This window comes from Schistocerca nitens, chromosome 7 (assembly GCF_023898315.1).
Source record: "Schistocerca nitens isolate TAMUIC-IGC-003100 chromosome 7, iqSchNite1.1, whole genome shotgun sequence".
Classification (NCBI taxonomy): domain Eukaryota; kingdom Metazoa; phylum Arthropoda; class Insecta; order Orthoptera; family Acrididae; genus Schistocerca; species Schistocerca nitens.
Genome location: NC_064620.1, coordinates 380,708,961 through 380,734,663, shown reverse-complemented (window position 1 = coordinate 380,734,663; position 25,703 = coordinate 380,708,961). Strand labels below are relative to the sequence as shown.

The window sequence follows — 25,703 nt, the reverse complement described above, 5'->3', positions numbered from 1 at the left end:
TCCAATCCCAGGAGCGGAAAGACTTACCTTGGGGGAAAAAAGGACAGGTATACACTCACACACATACACATATCCATCCGCAAATATACAGACACAAGCAGACATTTGCAAAGGCAAAGAGTTTGGGCAGAGATGTCAGTCGAGGCGGAAGTAGAGGCAAAGATGTTGTTGAAAGACAGGTGAGGTATGAGCGGCGGCAAATTGAAATTAGCGGAGATTGAGGCCTGGCGGATAACGAGAAGAGAGGATATACTGAAGGGCAAGTTCCCATCTCCGGAGTTCTGACAGGTTGGTGTTAGTGGGAAGTATCCAGATAACCCGGACAGTGTAACACTGTGCCAAGATGTGCTGGCCGTGCACCAAGGCATGTTTAGCCACAGGGTTATCCTCATTACCAACAAACACTGTCTGCCTGTGTCCATTCATGCAAATGGACAGTTTGTTGCTGGTCATTCCCACATAGAAAGCTTCACAGTGTAGGCAGGTCAGTTGGTAAATCACGTGGGTGCTTTCACACGTGGCTCTGCCTTTGATCGTGTACACCTTCCGGGTTACAGGACTGGAGTAGGTGGTGGTGGGAGGGTGCATGGGACAGGTTTTCACCGGGGGCGGTCACAAGGGTAGGAACCAGAGGGTAGGGAAGGTGGTTTGGGGATTTCATAGGGATGAACTAAGAGGTTACAAAGGTTAGGTGGATGGCGGAAAGACACTCTTGGTGAAGTGGGGAGGATTTCATGAAGGATGGATCTCATTTCAGGGCAGGATTTGAGGAAGTCGTATCCCTGCTGGAGAGCCACATTCAGAGTCTGATCCAGTCCCGTAAAGTATCCTGTCACAAGTGGGGCACTTTTGTGGTTCCTCTGTGGGAGGTTCTGGGTTTGAGGGGATGAGGAAGTGGCTCTGGTTATTTGCTTCTGTACCAGGTCGGGAGGGTAGTTGCGGGATACGAAAGCTGTTTTCAGGTTGTTGGTGTAATGGTTCATGGATTCCGGACTGGAGCAGATTCGTTTGCCACGAAGACCTAGGCTGTAGGGAAGGGACCGTTTGATGTGGAATGGGTCGCAGCTGTCATAATGGAGGTACTGTTGCTTGTTGGTGGGTTTGATGTGGACGGACGTGTGAAGCTAGCCATTGGACAGGTGGAGGTCAACGTCAAGGAAAGTGGCATGGGATTTGGAGTAGGACCAGGTGAATCTGATGGAACCAAAGGAGTTGAGGTTGGAGAGGAAATTCTGGAGTTCTTCTTCACTGTGAGTCCAGATCATGAAAATGTCATCAATAAATCTGTACCAAACTTTGGGTTGGCAGGCCTGGGTAACCAAGAAGGCTTCCTCTAAGCGACCCATGAATAGGTTGGCGTACGAGGGGGCCATCCTGGTGCCCATGGCTGTTCCCTTTAATTGTTGGTATGTCTGGCCTTCGAAAGTGAAGAAGTTGTGGGTCAGGATGAAGCTGGCTAAGGTAATGAGGAAAGAGGTTTTTGGTAGGGTGGCAGGTGATCGGTGTGAAAGGAAGTGCTCCATCGCAGCGAGGCCCTGGACGTGTGGAATATTTGTGTATAAGGAAGTGGCATCAACGGTTACAAGGATGGTTTCTGGGGGTAACAGACTGGGTAGGGATTCCAGGCGTTCGAGAAAGTGGTTGGTGTCTTTGATGAAGGATGGGAGACTGCATGTAATGGGTTGAAGGTGTTGATCTACGTAGGCAGAGATACGTTCTGTGGGGGCTTGGTAGCCAGCTACAATGGGACAGCCGGGATGATTGGGTTTGTGAATTTTAGGAAGAAGGTAGAAGGTAGGGGTGCGGGGTGTTGGTGGGGTCAGGAGGTTGATGGAGTCAGGTGAAAGGTTTTGTAGGGGGCCTAAGGTTCTGAGGATTCCTTGAAGCTCCGCCTGGACATCAGGAATGGGATTTCCTTGGCAAACTTTGTATGTAGTGTTGTCTGAAATCTGACGCAGACCCACAGCCACATACTCCCGATGATCAAGTACCACGGTCGTGGAACCCTTGTCCGCCGGAAGAATGACGATGGATCGGTCAGCCTTTGTATCACGGATAGCCTGGGCTTCAGCAGTGGTGATGTTGGGAGTAGGATTGAGGTTTTTTAAGAAGGACTGAGAGGAAAGGCTGGAAGTCAGAAATTCCTGGAAGGTTTGGAGAGGGTGATTTTGAGGAAGAGGAGGTGGGTCCCGCTGTGACGGAGGACGGAACTGTTCCAGGCACGGTTCAATTTGGATAGCGTCTTGGGGAGTTGGATCATTAGGGGTAGGATTAGGATCATTTTTCTTCATGGCAAAGTGATATTTCCAGCAAAGGGTACGGGTGTAGGACAGTAAATCTTTGACAAGGGCTGTTTGGTTGAATCTGGGAGTGGGGCTGAAGGTGAGGCCTTTGGATAGGACAGAGGTTTCGGATCGGGAGAGAGGTTTGGAGGAAAGGTTAACTACTGAATTAGGGTGTTGTGGTTCCAGATTGTGTTGATTGGAATTTTGAGGTTTTGGGGGGAGTGGAGCTGGAAGTGGGAGATTGAGTAGATGGGAGAGACTGGGTCTGTGTGCAATGAGAGGAGGTTGAGGTTTGCTGGACAGGTTGTGAAGGGTGAGTGAGTTGCCTTTCTGGAGGTGGGAAACCAGGAGATTGGATAGTTTTTTGAGGTGGAGGGTGGCATGCTGTTCTAATTTGCGATTGGCCTGTAGGAGGATGCTCTGAACAGTCGGTGTGGATGTGGGAGAGGAAAGATTGAGGACTTTTATTAAGGATAGGAGATGACGGGTGTGTTCATTGGCTGAGTTGATGTGTAGGTGAAGGATTAGGTGGGTGAGGGCAATGGATTGTTCAGTTTGGAACTGGTATAGGGACTGATGGAAAGAAGGATTACAGCCAGAGATGGGAACTTTAAGTGTGAGGCCTTTGGGGGTAATGCCAAATGTCAGACAAGCCTGAGAAAATAGAATATGGGAGTGTAATCTGGCTAAGGCAAAGGCATGTTTGCGGAGGGAATGTAAATAAAACTTAATGGGGTCATTGTGGGGATGTTGTGAGGGTGACATGGTGTTAGAAGGTGGAAAGTGTAACATGAGGCTGAAATGAAAATAAAAATATATGGCGAGAGATAAGGTGAACTAGAAAGCAACTGGAGATCTGGTGTGAAAAAAGGCGAAAAAGTGTTGGTTATAGCTGGGCTATGTTGATCCTGTGGTGAACTTGGGTTGGTAGACAACGATGTGCACAAAGGTTATGTGGTTGTGTTGCCGCCAAAACACGTTAAAGGGTGGAGCAATTCGGGAAAATTTCGGAAAAACTGCATGTAAATGTATTAAAAGGAGTGGTTTAGTGGTGGCAGATTGTGAAAATGAGGCTAACAATTGTCTGACAAAGAAATAATGACGTTAAAGCCTGTGGGAAGCGGCTAAAAAAGATCAGTGATGTGGGAAAAATGGAAATGGAAAAAAGGCGAAAAAACGAAAGTTATTAGAACTAGCCGAAATGGCTGTTTAATAGCTGAAAGGAACTGTTTGTGAACTGGAAATGGTGGATTTTGTAGCAGCGGTATTGTTAAAAGCGGAAATTTTTTTTTTTTTTTATTGGTTATGGTTTGGAAGTGGGTTACGTATTATTGAGTATATATAGGCAGAATAAAATTGAATGGTGGATTCGGTAAATAGGAGAAGGTGAATACAAAGTGAAACTACTTGCAAAAACAGAAAGAGAAAATAAGATGCAGGAAACATTTCGAAATGCAACAGTGACAATAACAAATGTAATTGTTGGGTTCAAATTAATGATACGAATATAATAGAGGGAAACATTCCACGTGGGAAATATATATCTAAAAACAAAGATGATGTGACTTACCGAACGAAAGTGCTGGCAGGTAGATAGACACACAAACAAACACAAACATACACTCAAAATTCAAGCTTTCGCAACAAACTGTTGCTTCATCAGGAAAGAGGGAAGGAGAGGGAAAGACGAAAGGATGTGGGTTTTAAGGGAGAGGGTAAGGAGTCATTCCAATCCCGGGAGTGGAAAGACTTACCTTGGGGGAAAAAAGGACAGCTATACACTCACACACATACACACATATCCATCCGCACATACACAGACACAAGCAGACATTTGTAAAGGCAAAGAGTTTGGGCAGAGATGTCAGTCGAGGCGGAAGTAGAGGCAAAGATGTTGTTGAAAGACAGGTGAGGTATGAGCGGTGGCAAATTGAAATTAGCGGAGATTGAGGCCTGGCGGATAACGAGAAGAGAGGATATACTGAAGGGCAAGTTCCCATCTCCGGAGTTCTGACAGGTTGGTGTTAGTGGGAAGTATCCAGATAACCTGGACGGTGTAACACTGTGCCAAGATGTGCTGGCCGTGCACCAAGGCATGTTTAGCCACAGGGTGATCCTCATTACCAACAAACACTGTCTGCCTGTGTCCATTCATGCAAATGGACAGTTTGTTGCTGGTCATTCCCACATAGAAAGCTTCACAGTGTAGGCAGGTCAGTTGGTAAATCACGTGGGTGCTTTCACATGTGTCTCTGCCTTTGATCGTGTACACCTTCCGGGTTACAGTACTGGAGTAGGTGGTGGTGGGAAGGTGCATGGGACAGGTTTTACACCGGGGGTGGTTACAAGGGTAGGAGCCAGAGGGTAGGGAAGGTGGTTTGGGGATTTCATAGGGATGAACTAAGAGGTTACGAAGGTTAGGTGGACGTCGGAAAGACACTCTTGGTGGAGTGGGGAGGATTTCAAGAAGGATGGATCTCATTTCAGGGCAGGATTTGAGGAAGTCGTATGCCTGCTGGAGAGCCACAGTACTGAAAGTGGTTAGGACAGTTAGAAAAATCAGTGACTGCTGAGAACTGTCGAACTACAGGACACTGGATGAACCACAAGCACACAAGCTCCTCACTAGTGTTTCCTCTTTTTGGGACAGTCTTATCAAAGAGGGAGTTTGCATTCACACAACAAATAATGTAACTAACAAAGTCACTGGACACAACTTCAGCAAGGTGTGAAATCAGGAGCTAGTCATGCTAAAAGACAATAACTGTAGGATAATGTAACAAAAACCATAAGAAATATATTATGTTGTGCCTTTAGATTTAGCAGCCCTCTCAATGTGTATTTTCAGAATCTTCCAACCGATTAGAAATGGTATACATATACCATTGCAAAAGATGACTGCTTATGACAGTGTTCTGATAGTTTTCCCCTAACAACCCTCTTGGGGTCTTACATTACCAAATAGTTTCATTGAATGAAGGTGAGGAGCACATGCTATGTCCACAGATACCATTAGTTTGGTGACAGCAGTTTTCAGAATAAAGACAATGCTGAGTAATTGTATGGAATGGCAGTGAGCCACAATTTCTCATATGGCAAAATAGGTAAAATGTATATAAATTTTTTAATATTTTAGTCTTAGCTTTTAATGCCATTATGGGCCATTCAAAGAATACAGTACTAAATTGCAGAATGACAGAACAAAATTCATGTTTTACTGGAAGTTAGTAATTTTTTTACATCAAAAGGGAGGCAGACTAGAGTTCAACATCCTGTGGAGATTAAGATCACTGCTAACTCAATTGAACAAGCTGTTTTTAAGGACTCATTGATGTGAGGAAATTACAAGAAACCCACACCATGATGGTTGACTGGGTATTTGAATCCCATTCTTTTTAAATATTAATCTATGTACAACTCAATATCTTGTTTTTAGGGAAATGTTTACAAATTTTTAGATATGCATCACAAGTGTAAAACATTCTTCAAGAATTAAACCTAAGCAATATAATACTATCAGCTGCTCAACTTTCCATGGTCTATGTCCTTGGGAATTTTCTTTCAAAGAAATTCACAGTACTTCATTTACAGCTCTGTGCAGTTCTGTAGACTAAGCAGTTCTTCAGTTCTGTGTAGTTGAGGTATGATTAACTGAAAAATGTTCTTATTTACTCTAAGTGTCTGTAATTCAGACCATTCAGCAAATTTCTTTAGCACACAAAGCTCTAAACATCCAGGGCAACTTGTTTGGTGACTTCTGTGCAACACTAGGTCACAACAGTCAACGATGATGATAAGTGCAAACAACATACTGTGATGCACTATATTATCCCCAGACACACATGCCTAGCAGTTGAAGAGGAAGGACCAGTACTAATCGTAAAATTCCTTGGGATCCAGCAGGCTAACAAGCTAAAATGGGTCCTTCATAATGATAAATTAATCAGGGAGCTCAGTTCAGAATTTCTCATAGTGTTTAGTTTAAAAATGGGGTGCTAATTTATTTTGTATGATTTCACTCCCTATTGTACTTTGAAACTGTATTCTAGGACAATGTTGTTGAAGTATGAGGTGGTATCTGCAACTTCCACAAATACCGGGTGATCAGAAAGTCAGTATAAATTTGAAAACTGAATAAATCACGGAATAATGTGGATAGAGAGGTACGAATTGACACACATGCTTGGAATGACATGGGGTTTTATTAGAACCAAAAAAATACAAACGTTCAAAAAAGTTCGACAGATGGCGCTTCATCTGATCAGAATAGCAATAATTAGCATAACAAAGTAAGACAAAGCAAAGATGATGTTCTTTACAGGAAATGCTCAATATGGCCACCATCATTCCTCAACAATAGCTGTAGTCGAGGAATAATGTTGTGAACAGCACTGTAAAGCATGTCCAGAGTTATGGTGAGGCATTGGCGTCGGATGTTGTCTTTGTATCCCTAGAGATGTCGGTCGATCACGATACACTTGCGACTTCAGGTAACCCCAAAGCCAATAATTGCACGGATTGAGGTCTGGGGACCTGGGAGGCCAAACATGACGAAAGTGGCGGCTGAGCACACGATCATCACCAAATGATGCGCGCAAGAGATCTTTCACACGTCTAGCAATATGTGGTATTTTTTTTTTTTTTGTTCTAATAAAACCCCATGTCATTCCAAGCATGTGTGTCAATTTTTACCTCTCTATCTACATTATTCCGTGGTTTATTAAGTTTTCAAATTTATACTGACTTTTTGATCACCCGGTATATTAATTAAAATTATTACATCTTACGTAAATCTTATTCTGCTCTACCACCAACAAAGTTGTTTCTTCAGGTGCAAATACATCAACATCAGTGTTTCTACCACATTTTAAAATTCATTCTGGAAGTATTTTTTTTAGCACCTCAATCTCTATTCAAACAGCATCAAGCAATGTTTGTCTGTTAATTATATTATGAGCTACTAAGTAGAAGTGTGTCACTTATTTAGTTTTTTCGGTGTGCTTATGTAGTTTAATATTTGATTTCTTATGTGTTTGCCTATTTGTAAGGCATACACTTGCTTATATTAACCATGTAGCTCAGAGTTATGCCTCCTTTAGCACTGGTTTTTTAGTGTGGGCAGGGACTATGAATGCTGTGTTCTGATGTGAGCCGAGTACTTTGCCCATGCAGCTTGAGACCATTGCGAATGAACATCACTGTCATGGGGATCCAAGGGGTGTCTAGCATGGTTGACACATCACCTAATCGTTCCATTGCTGTGGTTGGCCCAATTACTGCCCACATTTAGGTTAACCCCTCATCCAGGATCAAGTGGGAGGTCCTTTCAAAGTGTGGCAGGAAGCGAAAGACTTACTGGGTGACTAATCAAAAGACCTCCTTGGTTTGTCTGACAAACAGGTTTTGGGCACTATCTGTAGCTGATAAGAATCATGAACCAGTTGCAATTGCTTGCCTTGTTTCAGAGGAAGCATCTCAGTCTGAAAGGTCAGGGCTTTCACAGGCATAGCTTCACTGTAAGGCATGTGGTGGAGCCTCTTGCAGATATGACTGCTAAGAAGGGAAACAAATCCAGTGCGCACTCTGTGAGCACACTACAGGGAGTCAACCTATATGTGGAATGGGTCTTTCCAGACACTATAAAAAGCACAGTGTGCAGCCAGCTGCAGGTAGGTAGTGGTTCATGCAAGTATCAATGATGTGTGTTGCTTCAGATCAGAAGAGGTTCGCTCTGGTTTCTGACTGAAAACTGAAGTGTTAAAAAAACCAGATGAAGATGGAGCTCACCATCTGCAGTATTGTAGATAGGGCCAATTGCAAATCCTTGGTACAGAGCTGATTGGAGGGCCTGAATCAGAGGCTCAGATGATGCTGTTACTGTGCAGGCTGCAGGTTCCTTGACTTCTGTCATAGGGAGGAGAGATATCAGGATCCATGATATCATGATCATGGGTTCACTAAAACCAGAAGATTGCTACATGGACTGCAGGGAGTGTGTGGATCAGACTGAGTTGTTTTTTATGTCAAATGGTCTAGAAAAAGTTCAGAGAGGGGTACAGTTGCAAACGGAATGGGTCAAACCCAGGACGAGGGTGAGCCCAGAAAATGTTAGCATTATAGTTGTAAACTTGTAGCTGTGTTGGGAAAGAACCAGGTCTCCAAGTCCTCCTAGAAAACACTGAAGCAGAAATCATTTTAGGTGATGAAAACTGGCTAAAGTTGGTGATAACTTAAACTGAAGTTTCTAACCAGGACTTCACAGTATATATAAAGGATTGACTGAATTCAGTTGATGATGTGTGCTTGTTGCTTTACAAATTGTTTACCTTGTTGTGAAATTTAAGAGACTTCTTGCTGTGAGTTAATATGAGTAGAAGTTAAACAAATTAATGATTGGTTTCTTTTACCTCCAGCCTTCTCCCACTGTTCTCACTCACCAACTACATATGATGTTGTTGCTGAAAGGTCCACTAAAAATTTAGGTCTCAATTTGAACAGATTCATAACTCATACGATTACAGTTGGCTGAGACTTCAGTTTACCCTCATTATGCTGGCAAAGATACATGTTTAAAGTTGATAGTTAACATAAAACATCAACTGAAATTGTACTATATGCTTTCTCAGAAACGGTTTTGAGCAATTAGTTCAGGGCCCTCCCAGGGGACACCACCTTATAGTAAGCACCTTCAGTGCCGGGTGGGAGGGTTTGCGTACTTCCTTGAAGTCAAGAGCTATACTGGTGGCAGCATAGTTACTGGCAGGGTCACCCAAGCCGGAATGGTCTTGACTGAGGAGCCAGACAAAGTGTGTCCCACAACATACGGCAGGGAGGGCTCTAGAGGTGTAGTGAAGCCATCTTCACTAGATGGGTAAATCTAATACAAATCCTGGTCCTCCATGTTGGGAGTTGGGCAAGGGGCTAATAAACCCCATACTGCAAAAAAAAAAAAAAAAAAAAAAATTATGGAAATTCGACAGAAGCCTCAGAAACTGGATGAAAAACATATATCACGATCCCATCAAAGGAAACAGCTAAAGGATCTGACAGTAGCATCATGGAATGTGATAACAATGCTTCAGCCTGGAAAAATGAAAGAAATAGCCAATGAAATTTTAAGATTTAAATATGATGATGTAGGGTTAGAAGAAATAAGATGACAAGGGAATGGGCAGATAGATAAACCTGAGTACTCAATGGTATATAGTGGAGCAGAAGAAAGATCAGGCCAACTTGGAAAAGGGTTTATAATGACTAGCAAAGTTAGGAAAAGCCTACTAGAATTTGAGCCCATAAATGAAAGGATGTGCAGGTTCAGACTGAGAGGGAAATTTAGGAATATCAATAGTGAATGCACATGTGCCAACAGAGGAAAAAGAGGATATAATTAAGACTTGGAAAAAGTATAATGCGCAGTACCTAAATATGCCCTGATGCTAGTAATAGGAGATTTTAATGCAAAAATATGGAGGAATGAACATCCATATGGAGTCTCTGGAAGATATTCATTAAATGAATAAAACAATGAGAACGGAGACTTACTATGCCAATTCATAGCTAGGAATAATATCATTATTAAAAGTACCTGCTTCCCACACAAAAGGATCCATCTAGGTACTTGGAAGTCTGCAGTCAATGGAGTAGTCAATCAGACTGACCATATTTTAGTGATTGCACGCCAGTCTATGTCAGTTATGGGTGTATGGAGCTGCAGAGGACCAAACTGTGACTCAGACCACTTTGTGATAAAATCAGTCTTGAGAGAGGAACTGTCACTAACAAATGGCAACAGAATAGGAAAGATGATGAAATGGAATACAGACAAACTAAAAATCCCTGATAAAGTAAAAAAATACCAAGTAACACTAAGTAGAAAGTTGAGCAATGAAGAGACTGCAGTGGGAGTAAACGAGAGTTGGTACAGGATTGAAAAAACCATTCAAGATGCTGTAGAGGAAATAATAGGAATAAGAAGTAACAGAAGAACCCAGAAATGGTTTGATGAGGATTGCAGGTCACCAATAGAGGAACAGAACAGGGCAAGAACAAAAGTGCTACAGAGAGAAACCAGAAATAATGTGGAACAATATAGAGAATTATGGAGAAGAGCTAACAGGCTGTGCAAGAGAAAGAAAAGAGAGTGGACTAAGAAGAAACTTCAAGAACTAGAAGAGTTAAAGGAACAGAGTGAAATAAGGAAGATCTCTCATGCTGTAGGCAAAATGAAGAATAGATTCCAGCCAAAAGCAGTGGACTGATCCAGTAAAGATGGGAAAATGATAAGGGAGGAAGAACAGATAGTGGGAAGATGGGCAGAGTATTTCAAAGATACACTAAGCACCAGCCTAGAAGATGAAGAGACAGCTGCACTGCAGGAAAGAGTGAAGGAAGTAGACAATGATACCAATGAGGCATGAAACTCAATACTACAAAAAGTGGTGATGAGGCTGTAATAAAGGAACTGCACACACTAATATCAGGTATATGGGAAACAAAAACTATGCCAGACAATTGGAAAACTGGAATAATGATCCCCATTTATAAGAAAGGGGACAGAACAACATGTGAATACTATAGAGGTATAACATTCCTACGCACAGCTTAAAAGATCTTCACAAGTATATTAAATGAAAGGATACAGAAGTGTGCAGAAGGCATACTAGGGGAATATCAGTGTGGCTTTCAAGCAGAGAGAGGAACAACTGATCAAATATTTGTGATTATGCAAATGATGGAAAAGTTCTATGAATATGATATAGATCTGCATTTCCTATTCATCGACTTCAAACAAGACTTTGACGGCATAAAGTGGCAAGAACTATATAGCATACTGGAAGAAGTTGATATATGTGCTAAACTAATAAGACTAATCAGAACAACAATGACAGAGACAAGAGCAAAAGTAAAGATCCTTAGCAGAACAAGTGAAAGCTTTGACTTTAATAAAGGTGCAAAGCAAGGTGATAGTCTCTCCACTGTCCTATTCAGTATAGCCCTGTATAGTGTAGTAAATAAAATCTACAAAAGAGGCACCATATTTATGCCAGATATGTGCATCAGCCAGATATGTGTATAACTAGTCAGATATGTGCATAAGCTGATAACATTGCTATAGTAGGAAGAAATATCAATACACTCCAAGAAACATATTGGGCAATGGAAACAGAACCCTTAAAAATTGGCCTAATAGTAAATGAAAACAAAACAAAACATATGGTAATGACACAATATAAGGGCAGAAGAACCCCTAAAAACCTAAACATCAATGGGAAATGCTTCAAAGGAGTGTCCTCTTTTAACTACTTGGGAGCCCTAATAACAAATGATAACAGTGTTGGAAACGCTATAAGGGAAAGAATAGAAGCAGGAAACAGAGTTTAGTTTACAAATATGCAGCTTTTCAGAAATAGCCTTGTTACAAGAAAAACAAAACTGCTGATATGTAATTCCCTAGTCCATCCAGTTATCACATATGGGTCAGAGGTATGGACATTGATAGAACATGATAAAAATACACTAAGAACCTTTGAGTGGAAAATAATACACACAAGCTTTGGGACAATAAGTGAGGAAGAAGGCTGGGGAATATGCTACAATGCCGAATTACAAGATTTAATACAATGTAAGGACATAGTAAAATTTGACAATGGCTTGGACTCTTGGAAAGAATGGCAGAGGATAGAATTCCAAAGAAAATGATGAAAGGTGAAAAGGGAGACCTAGAAGAAGATGGGTCGATGTCATAATAATGGATCTCACCATTATGGGAGTCCGGGGGTGGAAAACAGCAGCAAATAACCGAGAAGTGTGGAGAAGATTATTAAAGAAGCCAAGACTCACCAAGGGCTATAGCGCTACTGAAGAAGGTGAATTAGTTCAGGAGCCTACATGGAGAGAAAATGTTTGTGACAATACAGTAGACCTTCCTCTCTAAATCTATCAACAAAATTGAAAGAGGTTCTGGTCATAAGAAATGTTTGCCAGTGGCAAGACACAATCAAAACCATGCTTGCTTTCATGGCCAGTATTTCTTTTATATGCATTAAGTCTAATGACCAAAAAACAAAAATCACCAAGGACACAATCAATATCTTCACTGCTTGACAGCAATGGTACTGTTACTATGACAATGCTGCTGAAGCAGAGTTACTAAAAATGGTTTTGCGAAATTCTTTTACCATGGAAGATGGAGCAAGTATTACAGAATTGAAATAGCTGCCAGCATGAGTAATTTGGATATCGACATCCTCAGTGTAGCAAAGCAGCTTAAGTCACTTAATAAAGGAAAGTATTCCAGTGCAAACCGTATTGAAATCAGGTTCTTTTCAGAGTATGCCGATGAAATTGCTCAATATTTTGCAATCGTATACAATTGCTCACTTCATGAAAGACTTGTACCTGGAAAGTTGCACAGGTCGCATCAATACACAAGAAAGGAAATAGAAGTAATGCACCAAATTATACACCCATATCATTAACATCTATTTGTAGTAGGATTTTGGAACATAAACTGCAAAAAGGTGGGAATTTAAGGAGATGGGACCTGAATCAACTGACTAAACCAGAGATTTACAGAGTTTCAGGGAGAGCATAAAGGAACAATTGACAGGAATGGGGGAAAGAAATACAGTAGAAGAAGAATGGGTAGCTTTGAGAGACGAAGTAGTGAAGGCAGCAGAGGATCAAGTAGGTAAAAAGACGAGGGCTAGTAGAAATCCTTGGGTAACAGAAGAAATATTGAATTTAATTGATGAAAGGAGAAAATATAAAAATGAAGTAAATGAAGCAGGCAAGAAGGAGTACAAACGTCTCAAAAATGAGATCGACAGGAAGTGCAAAATGGCTAAGCAGGGATGGATAGAGGACAAATATATAGAGGCTTGTCTCACTAGGGGTAAGATAGATACTGCCTACAGGAAAATTAAAGAGACCTTTGGAGAGAAGAGAACCACTTGTATGAATATCAAGAGCTCAGATGGCAACCCAGTTCTAAGCAAAGAAGGGAAGGCAGAAAGGTGGAAGGAGTATATAGAGGGTTTATACAAGGGCGATGTACTTGAGGACAATATTATGGAAATGGAAGAGGATGTAGATGAAGATGAAATGGGAGATAAGATACTGCGTGAAGAGTTTGACAGAGCACTGAAAGACCTGAGTCGAAACAAGGCCCCAGGAGTAGACAACATTCCATTAGAACTACTGATGGCCTTGGGAGAGCCAGTCATGACAAAACTCTACCATCTGGTGAGCAAGATGTATGAGACAGGCGAAATACCCACAGACTTCAAGAAGAATATAATAATTCCAATACCAAAGAAAGCAGGTGTTGACAGATGTGAAAATTACCGAACTATCACTTTAATAAGTCACAGCTGCAAAATACTAACGCGAATTCTTTACAGACAAATGGAAAAACTGGTAGAAGCTGACCTCGGGGAAGATCAGCTTGGATTCCGTAGAAATGTTGGAACACGTGAGGCAATACTAACCTTACGACTTATCTTAGAAGAAAGATTAAGAAAAGGCAAACCTACGTTTCTAGCATTTGTAGACTTAGAGAAAGCTTTTGACAACGTTAACTGGAATACTCTCTTTCAAATTCTGAAGGTGGCAGGGGTAAAATACAGGGAGCGAAAGGCTATTTACAATTTGTACAGAAACCAGATGGCAGTTATAAGAGTCGAGGGACATGAAAGGGAAGCAGTGGTTGGGAAGGGAGTAAGACAGGGTTGTAGCCTCTCTCTGATGTTATTCAATCTGTATATTGAGCAAGCAGTGAAGGAAACAATAGAAAAATTCGGAGTAGGTATTAAAATCCATGGAGAAGAAATAAAAACTTTTAGGTTCACCGATGACATTGTAATTCTGTCAGAGACAGCAAAGGACTTGGAAGAGCAGTTGAACGGAATGGATAGTGTCTTGAAAGGAGTAATAAGATGAACACCAACAAAAGCAAAATGAGGATAATGGAATGTAGTTGAATTAAGTCGGGTTATGCTGAGGGAATTAGATTAGGAAATGGGACACTTAAAGTAGTAAAGGAATTTTGCTATTTGGGGAGCAAAATAACTGATAATGGTTGAAGTAGAGAGGATATAAAATGTAGACTGGCAATGGCAAGGAAAGCATTTATGAAGAAGAGAAATTTGTTAACATCGAGTATAGATTTATAGGGTTCCACAAAGAAGCTTTATAAGCACTCTGCTCCTCTTCGTCTATATAAATGAGTTGGGAGACAATTTGAGCAGCACTCTTACATTGTTTGCAGATGTCATGTCACTTACCATCTAGTAAAGCTATCAGAAGTTTGAAGCAAATTACAAAATAATTTAGACAAGTTATCTGCATGGTTTGAAATGTGGCAACTGTTCTTAAGCAATGAAGAGTGTGACATCCTCTACATGAGTACTAAAAAAAATCCATCAAATTTTGGTTACACAATAACTCAAACACATTTAATGGTTGTTGATTCAACCAAATACTGAGGGTTACAGTTACAAACAGTTTCAATTGGAACCATCACATAGAAAATATTGTGGGGAAAATGAACCAAAGACAGTATTTTGTTGGCGTGATATTTATAACAACAAATGTACTAAAGAGACTGTCTACATTACACTTATCCATAGTCCTCTGAAGTATTCCCCCACAGTATGTGATCCTTACTTTAGTAACCCACACATTACTACACCTCCGCTGCTACTACCGTGGTGCAGTATTGCACCAATCATCTGCTTCGGGTCCCCTCCAGAGGCCGCTAACCATGGATGGTGCCTCAATCACCTGCAGCTGATAGCCAGTGGCCCCTGGCAGGCAAATGCTCTTTATATGGTGGTGCATCACTTCCAGCCTGCAGTCTTGTACATGTCACTAAATTGTATTGTTCTACTTACGTTTACGCTGTCACACCATCACCTAATAAATAGTTGTTGGTTTCTCATGGCCATGCCTTTTATTATTTTAGAGTTAGAACAGAAGGAGCAATGAGTAGAACTTTTGATTATTCAACTTCAGTGGCTGTTTTTTTGTGTAACTTCTCCATGGAGGTTGTATTTTAATTGCTTCTCCACCAGCAATGACTTACTACGGCTGCCTTGGGAAAACACGTGGTTATTTTGACTATTCTGGCCCCACAGTCTCACATGCACCTGCTGCCATTTCTGCCAGATGACAACTCTGCTGAAGATTGGGAAGCATATGAAATATGGCTCTGCCAGCACTTCATTTTCTTTAGGGTGGCTGACTAGGACACTTGTAAGGCTTTGTTTCTGTTGTGGATTTCTTCTCTCATGAGCCAGTTGTTGCATTAACTGGGCAGTTTGCAGGAACTGGCCTCACTCTCCATTGATGAAATGTGTAATTTGTTGTCTTCTTATCATTGCAATCGCACCCATATGCTTAACATGTGCATAAAATTTTACCCATGCAGCAAGCAGCCACAACAATCTTATGGAGCTTGAGCAGTGGAGCTGCAGGATTTCTAAGGAATCCTATGCAGTCTCTATGGTTAGGGATGTAATCCTGCCTAGCACTGGCAAAGAAATTTGTCTGAGAGACCATCCTTGTCTGTAGTTTTAAACATTGCTCAGGCCTTTGAAGCCTCCTACGCTGCGGGCCACCAAATCAAAGTGTGGGGGATGTCACCATGGTTAGTAGTGAATCACACTGGTGCAGAGCATCATGCTCATCATGTGAAGAGGAAGTCAGTGACACACAGACCAGAAAACCTGGCCACAATGCATAACCTCAATGGCAACAATGAGCATTTCTGTCATGCTTTGTGACACATGAGACAGCAGCATGCCCCAGGCAGTGGGTGTCATACCACAAATGTCACAAGAAGGATGCATCATTTTGTCATTCTTAGCAAACCTCAGAACAAATGGACATTGATATTCATTCTCTTTAATTGTTGTCTGCAGACCATAATAAGCTCTTTATTGAAGTGTTTTGTGTTGAACAAACCATTGTTGCCTCAAATGGATGCTGGAGTGACTCTTTCTCTATTCACCTCTCAAATGTACACATGGCTGGGCTTGGCTGTTGGCTCCTGTCAATCACCGCCTGGTAAGCTACAATAAACAGCATATTCCTGTTCTTTGTCAATTTACTGCCACCAAGCTCACAAATGTGTAGTCGATCCTATCACTTACTTGACTGTTAATGATCCTCATACTGAGAATTTATTTGGGTTAACCACTTTCAATGCTTTTGAATTTTTGTTACTGACACTGTACATCTTGCATCATATCAAGTTCCTTATAAAGACCTAAATTCATTGTGTCCTGAATTTTCAGATTTGTTTTCTAAGTGATTATAATGTGCGAACAACTTCACTGCCTGTATCATGCTTAAACCTTCAGCTCAGCCATGTTTTCTCCATGTGCAGCCTGTACTATGTCCTTAATTTACTTGCACAATGGGCTGGGGGCCAATTCTTTTCCAAGTTCGACTAAGCTGAGACCTACCTGCAGGTTTCATAACATGACACATCAAAACAGGTTGCTCGTCAAGAGCATGCCTTTTGGTCTTTATTAATATCAACATTTAATGCTTGGGGTGGCTAGCACCCTGGCTATTTTCCAATGCATTTTTGACTAACTCATGGTGAAGGCTCCTTGCTGCATCGACTATCTTGACAATATTGTAATAATGGGCACTATGTCAGAACAACATTAACATAACCTCTGTTCTCTCTTTACTGTTTTGCAAACTGAGAGCCTTAAGTGTAATTTTACTAAGACACCATTTTTCCAACCCTCTGCTGTGTATCTCAGTCATGAACTTTCTAGACAAGATGTTTGACCCCTGGAACAGCATGTTGCTTCTATTACAGCTTTGCCTCACCTGGTCACTCTGCAAGAACTACACTCATTCCTTGGTAAATTAGGATATTATCACAAGTTTTTTCCAGGTGCTGCCACTCTGGCTCACCCTCTTTACCAGCAGTTGTTTCATAAAAATGTGTAAAAATGTTCATTTCGATTAGTTGCCAGCCTGTGAGCATACATTTATGCAACTTAAAAACAAATTATGCTCCATGCCTGACCTTGCAGCCTTCCAAACTGGTAAATATTTAGTCTTGGCCATGGATGAACCCCACTATTAGGTTGCTCAGACCCATCAGCATGTCAATGGGCCAGAACTGTCCCCAACCAATCACTTTTCTGTCCAAAATGTTCAATGCAGCTCAGCAGCACTGTTTGAAAGTTGCAAAAGAAGCCTTTGCGGATGTTTATGCTGTAAATAAATTTCATGTATTCTTATACACTACAAAATTCTACATACTAACAGATCAACAACTTTTAGTTTCCTTGTTCACCCCTCAGCTGCTTTACTTGGCAAAGCTGATCATCACCCTTATTTTGGACCTTATTTTGTTGAGATATAATTATGATATCCATTTCCAACCTACATCGCAGAACACTTTTTGATCAGGAAGAAATGTAGTTTTTTCAACTTCACACAGAATAAAGACAGGTTATTGATGGTTTCCCCATTATGAACTCCAGGATTGCATTGAAAGTAGGTGAGGACCCATTGCTTAAACAAGTTGTGTGCTTAATACAACACAGTTGGCCTGACCATCTGCTGAGCCAGGCATTCAATCCTCTGCAAAACTTCTATGCTTGTCTTTATTGTCTTTCTCTGTTAAGGGATGTCATTCTCTTGTTGACAATGTTGCATAGTCAGGTTCTCAACCTGTTACATCAAGGTCATTAGGGAGCTTCTTGCACTAAATAAGTGTCACATTGGCACGTGTTCTGGCCCGGTATTGTTTGTGAGATGGAGCACTTGATAATGGCCTGCCAGAAGTGTTCCAATCAACAGGTGTGACCAAGCTCTGTTTTTTATACCTGGCCAGTGCCCACTTTATCTTGGGAAACAATCCATAATGACTTTGCTGTAACTGTTTAGACACTTTTTGACTGTTGGTTGTTGATGCCTTTTCCAGGTTTCCTTATATTGTTCATTGTTCCATCTACCACAGCAGATGCAAAGGTCAACGTGCTGTCGGCAATTTTCCTATCAATGGCCTCTCTTGTACAGTGGTTTCAAACGATGGTCCTCAATTTTTGGCTCAGTCCTTTGGCGACTTTTGCTCATGTAATAGAATCTGTCATGTCATGGCACCTCTGTTTCATCTGCAATCCAATGGTAAAGCAGACTGTCTCATGCAAACTTTCAAAATGCAAATATGTCATGGGATTTCTAGTGGAAGAGACCCTTACGTTCTTTCTCAGTTCTTACAGAACATCTCCAATTGGGGACAAGAGCTCTGCTGAATTCTTACATGGCCAACAGCCATGGATGCTGTGCCATCTCGTACTGTTGAACAGGTGTCCTGCATCAGCACCAATTTCATCAAGGTTTGCACCCAGAGCTCCAGTCTGGGCCCGAACGTTCAGATGACACTTGAGTTGGATTCCCGGCAGCATCCACAGCTGGTGAGTATGCCATGAGTTTATGGTGAGGAACAACGAGCACCTTATGACATGCCACTACAATCAGCTGCACCACTGGGTGAGTGCTGACATCTCCCTGCAGACCACCGTACCAGCACCTCTTCCACTGATACCGGTGCCTGCCGCCCTCCTGCCGGCACCACCTTTGCTACCTCTGGACAGTGTGGCTCCCCAGCTCATGGTACCTGGCACTGAGTCTGAACTCGACATGACCCCTGCTGGGGTCATCTGCTTGCTCTGCTGTATGGGGAAGAAGATGAGTGCATCTGTGCTTGTGTCACCCCCCCCTACTTCCTGGTTCGCATGTGCTGGTAGCTGTCCATGCCAAGGACAAATACTTCAGGCACTATGGATGTGAAATTCTTCAGGCACTATAGATGTGTCAACCATCAGGTAATCATGGAGGAGCTGACACCTTGTTGCTCTTCCCTCCAAGGAAGGATCAATGAAGCAACCTGCACATTACAATATACTTCCACTGCCACTACTGATGCACCTGTTACACATTTGAGTATCAAGCCATATGGCTACTGCGGGCCACCCCACCAGAGGCCGGTGACCATTGATGGCCCCTCTATCACCTGTAGCCAACAGCCACCAACCCCTGGAGAACAAATGCTCTTTATATTGCTGTGCACCGGTTCCGGCTAGCAGTCTTGTGCATTTCACTAAACTGTATTGTTCCACTTATATTCTTATATTTATGCTGTAATTCTGTAACCTAATAAATAGTTTTTGTTTCTCACAACCATGTCTCTTATTGTACTTGGAGATAGGATTGGTGGAGGACGTTCAAAAAGTTCAAAGAAGGGAAGCTCAAGTTGTATTGTTATGAAATAAGGGAGGCAGTGTCATAAGAATGATAAGTGAGTTGGGGTTGCAATCATTAAATGAAAGGCATTTTTGCAGTGGTGGGATCTTTTCAGGAAATTTCAGTCAACAACTTTGTCCTTCAAGTAGTTGTGCCACAAACTTTGCTACAGTTATACTAATCTTCAGTTCTCCTGATAGAAAACATTCACATGAACACAATTTATTCCCAAAGTGTTGCATAGGTCTGAATCAGATTTCTCACTTTGTTAGTATTTTGTGGTGTAATGTCAACTGACGGCCAACTGAAGCAGTTATGATCACATTGTGTGGTTTCAGTTGCCTGAGACTGCAGTCATGTGTGTGAATTGCATTTGTGTGCATGTTTGTGTGTGTGTGTGTGTGTCTACGTCTATTGTTGACGAAGGCCTTAATGGCTGAAAGCTTTATTTATTTGTGACAGTCTTTTTGTTGTGCTTTTCTGTGACTCAGCATCTCCGCTATATGGTGAGTAGCAACTTTCCTTTTCATAATATTGTTACATTCCACCTGTTGTTCTAACCAATTATCAGTATAGTCATGTAAATAATAAGCTGAGAGTAGTACATATGCAACTATTCAGTACAACTGTGTTAATGACAACTTTTTAAAAATTAAGGAATTGATTGCAAATTTTGTGTGTTATGTTTTGCCTGAATAATCATGAATAGGTCATTGCAATGTAACCATAATTACTATAACAAAGCTTCACTTTCATTTATATATCTTGATTCAAACTATGCATCATGGTGAATCGGCAAATGCTTACTTGGCTGAGAGTGTGAGAAGTGGCAGTGTAAACCAACAATCTAAGTCAGTGTGTATTAATAATCATGCCATGACAGTGGCTTTTGAAAAAAGGAAAAGTAGGGCTTTAGTTTATGACATATGTTTACCTCCAAATTCTGAAGAACAGTCATATCTGCAATGTTTGAAAGACAAAAGTATTTCTGTATTCATTCTTGTCTGACTGCTACTTGTAACCTATCCATGCTCAGTTTTGGCACACAATGAGGCAAACATGGAAAAAAGATTTCTCCTGTGATATATGGGATCTTTCACATAGTGTTAAAGAGGACATTTTAATTTGATGCTGACGAGCTGCTTCATCCTTCTGTTGGTTAGGAATCAAGTAGCAAAGGATAGCCAACTCACTGCTTTAGCATTTTGTTTACTTAGTGCCCTGTTGCTTTCAATGCATGTTTGTATAAAGACACGCAATTTTACAAGCGCTCTCTCTCTCTCTCTCTCTCTCTCTCTCTCTCTCTCTCTCTCTCTCTCTCTGTGTGTGTATGTGTGTGTGTGTGTGTGTGTGTGTGTGTGTGTGTGGTGTGTGTGTGTGTGTGTGTGTGTGTGTGTGTGTGTGCGTGCGCGTGTGTGTGTGAGTGGATGGATGCTTGGGGTGGTGGATGTAGTAACTGATTTTTTTTCATTATCAGTTCTTTAACCCTCTTAAATACGCTTGACTCATAAGGATCCAGATGTGTGCTGTAAATGCAAACCACTTGTCATCATTGTCTAAATGTATTGCCATCTCAACAAGGACATGTTTTGATACAATTATAAGTTTTAAATGATTAATGTAGAAAACTGATATAAAACAATTTTCTTATTTACTGTATAAGTTAAGAATATCTGTGGCAGTACTTTCACTTACGTTGTAGTTCAATGCAAGTAGTTTTATCTTTTCTTTCAATAGTGCCATGTAAGGATTTTATATCAAGTGCAGCAGTATTTTCTATGCTGTCTAGTTTATCACAGCAGCTTTCTCCATTTTTATGAGCATCATAATTTTCTGGCTTTGTCTTACCAAGACTTCTGGTCCTACGGCTCCACACAAGGAAGCCTACAGCTAAGGCTGAAATAAATCAAAGTGATAGTAGTAGTAACCAATGATGCACTAATAACAGCAGAACATGACAGCTAAATTTAGCACTGCTTGTATTGTTTAGAACAAAACAATAAAAATTATTTTATCCACTAAATCCCTGCGCGCGCGCGCACACACACACACACACACACACACACACACACACACACACACACACACACACACACCCGCGCGCGCATTGCATAGAATGCCCTTAGGGATTTATGAAACAGTGAAAATGAAGGAATAACTTTTATTTTATGAGGCAGACAACTTTAAATTTGTATAGCACTATTTGCAGTGGAGGTTCTAAAGACTGATGTACTTACTGACTGAACATGAAGTTTGTGTTTTTGCCTGGTGTCGTGTTCGTGTACTTTAAAGTTTTTATTTGTCTTTTTCAAATTCTTTCTCACATATTTATGTGTCTAGAATAAAAATACAGGGGAGTGGGAGGACCGAAATCTTTAGAAAGAGGGTCCTGCAGGAATCTGTTTGTCATGCATGGTGCATTGCTCTTATAGCACTTTTTTGGGTCAAGAAGATGGCTAACAGTTGTGGTAACCCAGGATATAATCCCACAGTGTCCCCCAAAGAGGAATCAACGGCAGCAGTGGCATGAAAATCTCAAAGACTATGGAAAAAAATGCATTGAAATTATAAAATATATTTCAACAATTTATAAGTAATCTTCTAAAATATTCCCATGAATACCACCTACTGTGGAGAAAAAAAGAAGGATGACTGATAAACTGGCCCCTGTTCCAAGTGAGGAATCTCTGGGTAAGGATTTTTGGGAGAGGAACACTTAGGCAAATTTTCTACGAGTCTTGTAGAGAAGCTGGGGATTCTGGAAAGAACAGTGGGATAGTTAATTTGTTGGAATTAGTAGCATCTACTGAACTGAAATGAAGAGAGATCAGAGCTTACTAGTGAGTGATTACAGGACAATAACAGCAGTATCAGTGAATGCTGTAACATGTGCTGATATAATTATGTGAAGGAAGGCGTACTACAGGACAAATTACTAAGGGGAAACAATGACAAAATTTTTCTTCTGGTACTGAACAGAGGACATTGTCAACTACCAGTGCACAAATTTACATGCCTATATCAAAAACTGACGATGAGGAAGTATAGAGAATAAGTGAGGACATCCCTCTCATTGTCGCAGCCTAACAGTGAGACCTCAATTTTATAGTTTCATTTTAAACACACCATGGATGAAATGTTCTTTCTACCAGCCAGCTGTAACCTGTTTTTGCCTAAAGCTAGTTGACATACTCATACCTGAAGTCTACGGGTAGCGTCTTTGATTCATAATCAAAATGTCTTTGGTCCCGGATTCGGATCCCGCGGCTGCTTAAATTTCGATTACTAATCAGCACTGGTGGCTGAAGACTTCTGGCATAAGAAGTCACCCTCATTGTGCCAATGGCCTTGTCAAAGAGGGCAGAGGAGTGGACAGAGGTTCAGGGCACTCTCTTGTCCTAGGGGTGGGAAACTGCCCTTAAAGGTGGAAGAATCAGCAATGATCAACAGCAGGAGGATGCAGAAGGCAATGGAAACCACTGCATTAAAGACACAAAACGTGTATCTGCAGGACATGTGGCCTATAATTTAAGTGTCACAATGATCTCTCCATTGGAAAAAGATTCAATAATTAATGAAATAATAATGTTCTATCATTTGGGGCATGGAATGTCAAGAGCTTGGACCTTATAGGGAAACTAGAAAATCTGAAAAGGGAAATGAAAAGGCTCAATCTAGATATAGGAGGAGTCAGTGAAGTGAAGTGGAAAGAAGACAAGGATTTCTTGTCAGATGAGTATAGGGTAATATCAACAGCAGCAGAAAATGGTATAACGGGAGTAGGCTTCATTATCAATAGGAAGGCAGGGCAGAGAGTATGTTACTGTGAGCAGTGCAGTGACAATGTTGTTCTTACCAGAATCAACAGCAAATCAATACCGACAATGATAGTTCAGGTATACATGCCGATGTCGCAAGCTGAACATGAAGATATAGAGAAAGTGTACGAGGATATTGAAAGGGTAATACAGTATACAGAGGGGAATGAAAATCTAATAGTCATGGGGGACTGGAAAGCAGTTGTAGGGGAAGGAGTAGAAGAAAAGGTTACAGAAGAATATGGGCTTTGGACAAGGAATGAGAGAGGAGAAAGACTAACTGAGTTCTGTAACAAGTTTCAGCTAGTAATAGTGAATAATCTGTTCAAGACTCACAAGAGGAGGAGGTATACTTGGAAAAGGCTGGGTGATACGGGTAGATTTCAGTTAGATTACATCATGGTCAGACAGAGATTCCGAAATCAGATACTGGATTGTAAGGCATACCCAGGAGCAGATATAGACTCAGATCAAAATATAGTAGTGATGAAGAGTAGGCTGAAGTTTAAGACATTAGTCAGGAAGAATCAATACACAAAGAAGTGGAATACGGAGCTTCTAAGGAATGGCGACATCTACATCTACATGGATACTCTGTAATTCGCATTAAGTGCCTGGCAGAGGGTTCATCGAACCAGCTTCACAATTCCCTATTATTCCAATCTCGTATAGCGCACGGAAAAAACAAACACCTGTATCTTTCCATATGAGTTCTGATTTCCCTTATTTTATCATGGTGATCGTTTCTCCCTATGTAGGTCAGTGTCGACAAAATATTTTCGCATTCAGAGTAGAAAGTTGGTGATTGGAATTTTGTGAGAAGATTCTGTTGCAATGAAAAACAGCTTTCTTTTAGTGATGTCGAGCCCAAATCCTGTATCAGTTCTGTGACACACTCTCCCACATTTTGCGATAGTACAAAACGTGCTGCCCTTCTTTGAACTTTTTCAATGTACTCCGTCAGTCCTATCTGGTAAGGATCCCACAATGCACAGCCGTATTCTAAAAGAGGACAGACAAGTGTAATGTAGGCAGTCTCCTTAGTAGATCTGTTACATTTTCTAAGTGTCCTGCCAATAAAATCCAGTCTTTCATTAGCCTTCCCCACAACATTTTCTGTGTGCTCCTTCCAATTTAAGTTGTTCATAACTGTAATACCTAGGTATTTAGTTGAATTTACGGCTTTTAGATTAGACTGATATCTCATGTAACTGATGTTTAATGAATTCCTTTTAGCACGCATGTGGATGACCTCACACTTTTCGTTACTTAGGGTCAACTGCCAATTTTCACACCATTCAGATATCTTTTCTAAATTATTTTGCAATTTGTTTTGATATTCTGATGACTTTATTAGTTGATAAACAACCTAAGACGGCTGCTCAGATCATCTCCCAAATCGTTTATATAGATAATGAACAGCAAAGGGTCTCTAACACTACCTTGGGGAATGCCAGAAATCACTTCTGTTTTACTCAATGACTTTTGTGATTGTGACCTCTCTGACAGGAAATCACAAATCCAGTCACATAACTGAGACAATATTCCATAAGCACGCAGTTTCACTAAAAGCCACTAGTGTCGTACAGTGTTGAAGATGTGGCTGAAGTTCTCTAAGGCTATAGATACAGCAATAAGGAATAGCTCAGTAGGCAGTGCAGTTGAAGAGGAATGGACATCTCTAAAAAGGGAAGTTGGGAAAGAAAACATAGGTATAAAGAGGGTAACTATCAAGAAACCATGGGTAACAGAAGAAATACAACTGATCAATGAAAGGAGGAAGTACAAAAATGTTCTGAAAAACTCAGGAATACAGAAATACAAGTCGCTGAGGAATGAAATAAATAGGAAATGCAGGGAAGCTAAGAAGAAATGGCTGCAGGAAAAATGTGAAGACATCAAAAAAAAATGATTGTCGGAAGGACAGACTCAGCATACAGGAAAGCCAAAACAAACTTGGGTGACATTAAAAGCAAGGGTAATAACATTAAGAGTGCAATGGGAATTCCACTGTTAAATGCAGAGGAGAGAGTGGATAGGCAGAAAGAACATGTTGAAAACCTCTATGAGGGGGAAGATTTGTCTGATGTGACAGAAGAAGAAATGGGAATCAATTTAGAATCAGAATTTCAAAGAGCTTTGGAGGACTTAAGCTCAAATAAGGCAGAAGGGATAGATTCTGAAGATGGCAAGAGCTGACAAGAATAATGTACAGAAGAATGGAAAAGAAAATTGAGAATGTGCTTGATGACAGTCAGTTTGGATTTAGGAAAGGCAAAGGCATGAGAGAGACAATTGTGATGTTGCAGTTAATAATGGAAGG

At 41.0% G+C, this 25,703-nt stretch overlaps 1 long non-coding RNA gene across 1 annotated transcript in view; it reads right to left on the bottom strand.

The window, feature by feature from the left end:
• The window catches only part of LOC126195341 (uncharacterized), a 30,474-nt gene extending 9,065 nt beyond the window's left edge, over positions 1-21,409 (bottom strand). The window contains exon 1 of the long non-coding RNA XR_007538583.1: positions 21,258-21,409. This is a non-coding gene — a long non-coding RNA (uncharacterized LOC126195341). The remainder of the gene's footprint in view (positions 1-21,257) is intronic.
• Between the last annotated feature and the right edge of the window lie 4,294 nt (positions 21,410-25,703).